The sequence below is a fragment of the Papio anubis genome, chromosome 1, assembly GCF_008728515.1.
Source record: "Papio anubis isolate 15944 chromosome 1, Panubis1.0, whole genome shotgun sequence".
Lineage (NCBI taxonomy): Eukaryota > Metazoa > Chordata > Mammalia > Primates > Cercopithecidae > Papio > Papio anubis.
The window spans coordinates 193,969,392-193,977,581 of record NC_044976.1 but is presented as its reverse complement, the minus strand read 5'-3'; the positions used below and the strand labels follow the sequence as shown (position 1 = coordinate 193,977,581).

Here is an 8,190-nt window from a genome sequence, read left to right as displayed (position 1 = left end):
TTCGCGTGCTACAAGACAATCACACCAGCACCTTGACAGTTAATAAATGCCATGCCAATGCCCAGAAGCTACCCTATATGGTCTAAAAAGGGGTGGAACTCTCAGTTCTAGGAATTGCTCACCCCTTCCCGGAAAACTCATGAAAAGTCCACCCCCTGTTTAGCATATAATCAAGAAACAGCCAACCAGCAGACCTCAGGGCTGCTCTGCCTATGGATTAGTCATACTTTTATTCCTTTACCTTCTTAATAAACTTGCTTTCACTTTATGGATTTGCCTCGAATTCTTTCTTGCACAAGATCCAAGAACCCTCTCTTGGGGTCTGGATCGAGACCCCTTTCCAGTAACAGACGCCTGCAACACTGCCAAGGCTTCTGAACATGAGGCAAGCCAGTCTGCCTCGTCCTCATCTTAACCCAAGACCTCTAAGGTTTCTAGCCCGCTCACAATGTTTCTCCCTCCTCCGCACCAGATCTCTGGACCTCAGGCTGCTGGGACACTGTGAGGCAGTCCTCGAGTAACTCATGCAGCTACAGTGACTATTGCTCTGACATCGTGTGTGCCTCTCTAAGGGCCTCACTGTCTGCCTACGCTACAGCTTGGGGAGCAAGGCACGAGTGCCCTCTTGCCTCAGGCCCCAACCCCACCAAACCTATCAGAGGTTTATTTTTGTTTGTTTGTTTTGTGCTGTTGTCCTAGGTTTCTTGAAAATATTACAGTATTGCAGAAAGATTCAAACAGATCCCTGAGGCGTTTTGAAAGTCATGTCACCTGTAGGCTGACTGACCTGCAGGTTGGACAGACTGCCAAATGCTGGAGTCCAAAAGCATTTTCTTAGCATCAGGATCTACTTCAATGATCTCCTGATCCAGGGCTGAGACCTCGGGAACATGATTGTCTCTTTTTTCTCCCTCCTCCTCCTGCAGCTTGATGGAGATACCTCTTACTGCGTCCCTCCGAATCCACTTCATCAGATGCGTGACATAGCCTGCTATCTTGTTGTGGAGCTTCTTGCTGGGGATAATGGTGATCTCCTCACACACGTGCTTGTCCGTGTGGCAGTCGTTGCCCAGGCACGTGTAGTACTTTTCTATGATGACCCGGACTGCCTTCTTCATGGTTTGGGTGTGAAAGTGGCCCATGTTGGCGGGTCCTTGGTAACAGAGGCCCTATCAGAGGTTTCTAACACACATTTTCTACACCCCACTGCTGGCATGAAGTCAACGGGGTAGGGGGATAGGGGTTAGGACTCTGAACATTCTCACAGGGAAGCCCAACAATATCAATATCTTACTTTCCTGCTTTCCTTTCCCAACTCTCGGGTCCCTCCCCTTTTGGAATGTAAAACTATCTCTTACATCAGAGCTACTCAAAGTGCTGGTTGGCAACAAGCTAAGTCTGGTTGGTGTCAGCACATAAATCACCGTATTGCTTCCTTCATCACGAAAGTCTTGCTAAAAAAAAAAAAAAAAAAAAAAACCAACAACGAAAAAAAAAAAACAGCAATAGTGCCAACTGAACTAAACAGTGTTCATGGTGATAAAGTTGATTTACATTCTGGAATAGGCTTCTTATCTCAGTAATAAACAGGTCTCAGGAGGTAGCCGAGTTTGTTGTATGTTCCTACCTATTCTGTGGTTTGTGGATAAATTTTATGCCCAGCTTCCTTCTAGTTTTGGCTTTTGATGCTCAAAGCCAGCTTTTGGAATTTAAAAAACCTTTCCACTCTCTGGTACCTTGTCTTTCAAGACTATTGTTTCAGCTCTGAGTTTCAACAACCCCATTCAACAATTCAATTGACTCCTTTGTTCCAGCCTGTATCTGCCCTCGTCCTGAGAATATTTTTTTTTAAATCATTGCTGAGAGACTGGTGAGGAAAAGATAATAATTCTGCCTCTGCACTGTTCAGCTTTTTAATTGTATTTCCTGTCTCCCTGGCTAGAATGTGGCATAGTTTTTAAGGTTGAGATTTATTTTATAAAGAAGAATTAATTCTCTAAGCATTCAGATTAATCAAAGTTTGCCTAGCTCTTTGTAAAAATGACTTTTTAATTACCAGTCATTTTGAATCTGCTCCCCTCTAACAGCACACATAATGAAAAAGTCACTCAATTAATGTGATGTTTATTAAGAATATGTAATGACATGAATAAATGCTTCTTATAATATGAACTGAAAAAAGTGGGTTACAATGTTGGGTTACAGTGTACATATAACTTTAAAAATACAACAAAAGGTCTAGGACTAGGAAAAACAATAGAAATAAATGCATTTGTTTATATTTTTAATTTATATAATATTCTTTAATAGAAAAAATTTTTTAATTTTTTAAAAAAGTGACTACACTTCCCTATTGACTTATAACTTGGAAAACACATTAGTCTTGATTCCATTTTGTCTTACATTATTCTTTTGATGGTTTATCTCTCCAGTATCTGCTCTAAGAATCTTTTCTGCCATATTTTAATAACCTTCGAAAGCAATTGAACTCCTCCGTTGTGGTGCTTTTATTTTTTTTTCTTTTTTTTTTTTTTTGAGGTGGTGTCCCTCTGTGTCACCCAGGCTGGAGGGCAGTGGCATGATATTGGCTCACTACAACCTCCACCTCCCGGGTTAAAGCCATTCTCCTGCCTCAGCCTCCTGAGTAGCTAAGATTACAGGTATCCACCATCACACCTGGCTGATTTTTGTATTTTTAGTAGAGATGAGGTTTCACCATGCTGGCTGAGGCTGGTCTCGAACTCCTGACCTCAGGTGATCCACCTGCCATGGCCTCCCAAAGTGCTGGGATTATAGATGTGAGCCACCATGCCCAACCGTGGTGCATTATTATTTCATCAACCCAGTGAAGAACCCCTCTACATTCCTGATCCTCATTTCTACCCAACCCCCAGGTCTCCATATGTATTACTTGTCTAGCAATACACGTGTACCCTCACTCACTGCATATGTATTGCTGATCCATGTGCAAACATGCTTCCAGTGTGCATGAAGGCTCAGTGTCATGCTATGCCAACCGTCTCTTACTTTGCTCATCATTGCCTCATTTTCAGGATTTTTCCCATCACCACACCCTTGTTGTTTCCTATCTCAAAGAATAGTGAGGCATCCCAAATCCCTTACGCAGACTGTGAAGTGTCTGGAATTAAATTTCTGAGTGACCTCCACCCTGAGATTACACTCTGCTACCAGGTCTGTAGAATGTTTTCTAAAGCTTTATTGAGATATAATTTACGTAGTACAAAATTCACCTATTTAAATGGTGCAATTCAGTGGTTATGTGCACACTGCAACCCAACATTATAACCCACTTTTTAAAGTTCATGTTATAAGAAGCATTTATTCATGCTATTACACATTCTTAATAAACATCACATTAATCTAATGACTTTTTGATTATATGTGTTGTTAACGGGGAACAGATTCAAAATGGTAATAAAAAGTCATCTTCACAAAGGGCTGGGCACACTTTGATTAATATACTCCAAGGTTGTACAACTATCACCACTAGGTAATTCCAGAATATTTTTATCACCCATAGAAGGAACTCTAAGCCCATCAGCTGTTATTCCCCATTCATCTCTCCTCCCAAACCTTGGCAACCACTTTTACTCCCTGTCTCAATGAATTTGCATGCTTTGGACATTTCACATAAGTGGAATCATACAATATGTTGTCATTTGACTGGCTTCTTTCACTTAACATAAGGTTTTCAAATTTCACCCACAATATAGTATTTCATTTAGTATTTTATTCCTCTTCCTGGCAGAATAATCTTCCATTACATGAATATACCATATTTTGTTTATCCATTGGGCTTGTAGAATTTAAAGCAGCATCACTTTTAGTACTTAAAGTATAGTGAATTTCTGTCAAGTAATTAGGATAATTATGTCTTTTTAAAAATAATAATAATTTAGGCATCTTAGCAAATGAACAGAAAAAAGAAGGGATTTAGGGAAAACATAGGAAATTTCTATATTTTTCTATTCTTTCAGTAAAACAGAATTCTATGCAAGCTAGAAATGTTTTCTCACATTTTTCCTGTGCCTACACGTCTCTATACACCTTCCTAATCCTGAAAACCCAGAACACAGTGCTATACTGACTTGGTACTGAATCTCCAGTAAGTGTTGAATAAAGGGTGGATGAAGAGTGAATAAGAGACACCATCTTGCTCTTTCTTCTTCCGGAAGCCTCCCCCCACCTCCACCTTCCTAGTCTTCCTTTCTGCAGTGCAAATGGTTGAGCAGACAGTAGTGGGGAGAGCTGCAGGAGAGGTCAGCGGTTAAGCTTAATTACAAGTAAATACAATTTCTCTGGGGTTGCTGTGGAAAGGAGAATAGATAAGATCAGCGAAAGTACTTGGAGGGCCTTGGAAGACAGCCCCTCTGCAAATATAGGATTGGCTTTTATTGTTGTTGCTGCTAATAAAACAGATGTTCTCAAAGCATTCCTCCAACCAGTAAGAGGGCTGGGGAAATTGCTGTGTCTTTACTGGTTGCTGAAACTAAATAAAAATCAAATTAAAGTTTAATTCACCTCATAATTTTCTTCATGGCAGGTCTGCTCAGCAGCCTTGAGGCAGCGCCAACGTCCTCCTCCTCTGTGGCATATATCACCCTCAGCCCGGGGCCCCCAGAGGTCAGCTGCACATTTCCCTCTCCTGGAGGTCCAGTGTGGGTGTTTGCAGCTGAAGAAAAGGCCCAGGCCAAGATGAAAGGATGCTGGGAGCTGCTGGAAGATACCAGAAAGGACTTTGCTCCTCTTCCCCTCTCCAGGGTCTCCATGGCAACAGGGGGAAAGCTGCTAGGTATTCCAGCTATGTGACCTGGGCCATGCATATTACCCAGCCTCCTGAGGGGTGCCAGACCATAAACACTGAGAGGCCTACAACCACAGATGGCATGCTCCCTCCTATGCTCCTCATACCCAGGACAGTGTCTGTGATAAGGAGGGCTCAAGGATCATTTCATGCACCCGTGCAATGGAGTTTCCTGTTCAGTCAATACACGAGTGAGGGAATGAAGTAATTTTTTGCAAGTGTTTCCTTTTAAAATAATATCCATTCTTTTTTAAACCTCCTTCCTCCCTTCTTTTCTTCCTTCCTATTCTTTGACACACAAATAATGTAAAACTTCCCAGGGCACCGTTCCAACTCTAACAGATGATTCCCCACGTGCTGGGAGTTAACAGCTTGCTACTGACTGTAAACTCAGAGTTGGGTTTTGCAGTTTTTAGATATATTGAGTGCTCTACAGATGCAAAGCAGTGACCTCCTCATCTAAATCAGACAAATGCAGATAAGGAGAAGATCATGAGGAAGCCAAGAGGTGGATAAACACAAATGCCCAAAAGAGTCTTTAAGGTCAAGAACTGTCTCTAGAAAAGCCATTGCAGTGACATGAGAATGTCAGAAGTAAAACCCAGGTAGGATCACACATTCTCCTTTGAAATTAGTCCCTGCTCATCCATTCATTTAACATTTCAGTGCCTACAAAGTGGACAAGACCATATGGAGATGAATGAGGCTGACTGTGAGGGGCCTGCAGACTAGTAGGGGAGGCTGAAGTGGAAATGAATTGTTACCTTACAAAGTGGCAAAGGCTGCAGGAGAGACATAACGTCCAGGTGGTGCTGGGAGATGCTCTCCAGAGGAGGCAATGGGGAGATTCCTAGCAGGAATAACCTGACTCAGTCTGGGTCTTATAGAGTGGAGTCAACATCAGAAGGGGAAGTTCAGGATATAAGAATGTAACTGCCCAATGTAACCTTGCCTGTTGCCTAGGCAGAGCCAATTTATCAAGACAGGGGAATTGCAATAGAGAAAAAGGAATTCACACAGAGCCAACTGTGCAGGAGACCTGAATTTTATTATTACTCAAATCAGTCTCCCCAGCATTCAGGGATCAGAGTTTTTAAGGACAACTTGGTGGTCAAGGGAAAGCTAGTGAGCCAGGAATGCTGATTGGTCAGGTCAGAGATGAAATCATAGGGAGTTGAAGCTGTCTTCTTGCCCTGAGTCAGTTCCTGGGTGGGGGCCACAAGAACAGATGAGCCAGTTTATTGATCTAGGTGGTATCAGCTGATCCATCAAGTGCAGCGTCTGCAAAATATCTCAAGCGCTGATCTTAGGAGCAGTTTAGGGAGCGTCAAAATCTTGTAGTGTCCCGCTGCATGACTCCTAAACCATAATTTCTAATCTTGTGGCTAATGTTAGTCCTACAAAGGCAGTCTTGTTTGGGGAAAGGGCTGTTATCATCTTTGTTTAAAACTATAAACTAAGTTCCTCCTATGCCCAGGAATGAACAAGGACAGCTTGGAGGTTAGAAGCAAGATGGAGTCAGGTTAGATCTCTTTCACTGCCTCAGTCATAATTTCGCAAAGGCAGTTTCAATCATGGAGAAGAGATAACACATTTGAGAGAGACTGTTTCTTAATCCATCTTCAGTCTCTGTTGTGAGGCAGACACTACCTCCACCAGGCATTTCCCTCTTTAAGAGTGTCTTTGAAGACACCCTAAACTTTAATATTTGTGGCGGACCTGATCTTTGCACAAATGATTGGGAGTTATTCTTTAAAGGGCCAGGGAATTTATCATTGCATATCTTTTGGCATAAGGTTAACGAGAAGAAGGTGTAGAAATCCTGACATTGGTAAGAGATATTTTTCACTTTGTTTTATAAAATATAATGCATTTTCCAAAACCGCATATAAGCTAACCAGCTTCTATCTCCTCTATCACAGATGGAACTGAGCAGAGTTAAGCATTCTGATTTTAATTCATGAAGCAGGAAATCTTTCTGGCAGGTCCTAGTGAGTTTCCAGTTTGGCTGCTGACAGATAGAGAAATGTGCTTTCTATAATCTCTTCCTCTCCATCCCACGTCCACTGTGCACATTCTTCAGAGCTGGCAAGAGTCACTGACAGGACATGGCACCCATGGTTTGAAGAGCCAACTTTGTTCTGCAGGCGGCCCAGAGCCAGTGAAGGGCTTTCTTGAAGCACATAGCACGCCATGGTCATGCAACAGCGATATGTAGCCTGGGTGTCACTCACCGAGACACATTTCCTCCCTCCACTCCCTCACCCATCTTTCTTAAAATTTAGCATTTTCTGAACAAGATCAGGCTTACTATAAGGCAGTGCTTAGAAAAACTGATGTTAAGTTAAGAGGGAAAAAATAAGGGAAGGTGAGGGAAGAAAAGTTGGGAAAGAGATTAGAAAAAGAGGAGGAAGAGGATGGGGAAACTGGAAGCAAAGAGTTTTTAAAAAAGTGGGGAGGAATAATGCTGTGAGGTTGAAGCCTCCTACCTCAAGGCCTTTGCATTTGCTGCCTCCACTAGTAACTCTCTCTCCTCAGTGATCTCACTCCCTCAATTCACTTCAAACATCACTTTACAGTGACACCATCCTTGGGCTCCCTAGTAAAATCCACCCCCTTCCATCACTCACTAATTGCTTAACCAGTTCTACTATTCTTCATAGCAGTGATCACCACCTAGTATATTACACATTTATTGGTTTGTCTTTCCTCAAAGGAATGTAAACTTCACCAGTACAGGGACTTTTTCCATTTCATTCCCTGCTATATTTTAAGCATCTAGTACAATGCCTGGCACAGAGCAGGTATATTAGTCAGAGTTCTCCAGAGAGACAGAGCGAATAGGCTATGGACACACATAGAAAGATATAAGAGGAGATTGATTAGGGGAATTGGCTCATGTGATTATGGAGGCTAAGAAGTCCCATGACAGGCTACCTCTATGCTAGAGACCCCAGGAAGCTGGTAGCATGACCTAGTCCAAGTCTAAAGACCTCTGAACCAGGGAAGCCAATGGTGTCACTCTCAATCCAAGGCCAAAAGCCCAAGAAAACCAGGGGGAGGCCACTGGTGCAGGTCCTGAGCTGACCTAAAGGCCAGAAAGCCTGGAGTTCTGATGTCCAAGGGTAAGAGAAGAAGGGTGTGCCAGCTCCAGAAGGGAGGGGAAATAATTTGCCTTTCCTCTACCTTTTTGTTCTATTCAGGTCCCCATTGATTGGACAGTGCCTGTGTACACTGAGGGCAGACTTCCTCCCTCAGTCCACTGACTCACAGGCCGGTCTCCTCTGGAAGCACCCTCATAGACACACCCAGAAACAATGCTGTACCAGTTCTCTAGGTATTCCCTAATCTTGTCAAGTTTGGCA

General features: G+C 42.7%; 1 pseudogene; it reads right to left on the bottom strand.

Moving 5' to 3' along the window:
* Positions 1–253: 253 nt before the first annotated feature.
* Positions 254–1,461, bottom strand: LOC110741914 (annotated as a pseudogene).
* Between the last annotated feature and the right edge of the window lie 6,729 nt (positions 1,462–8,190).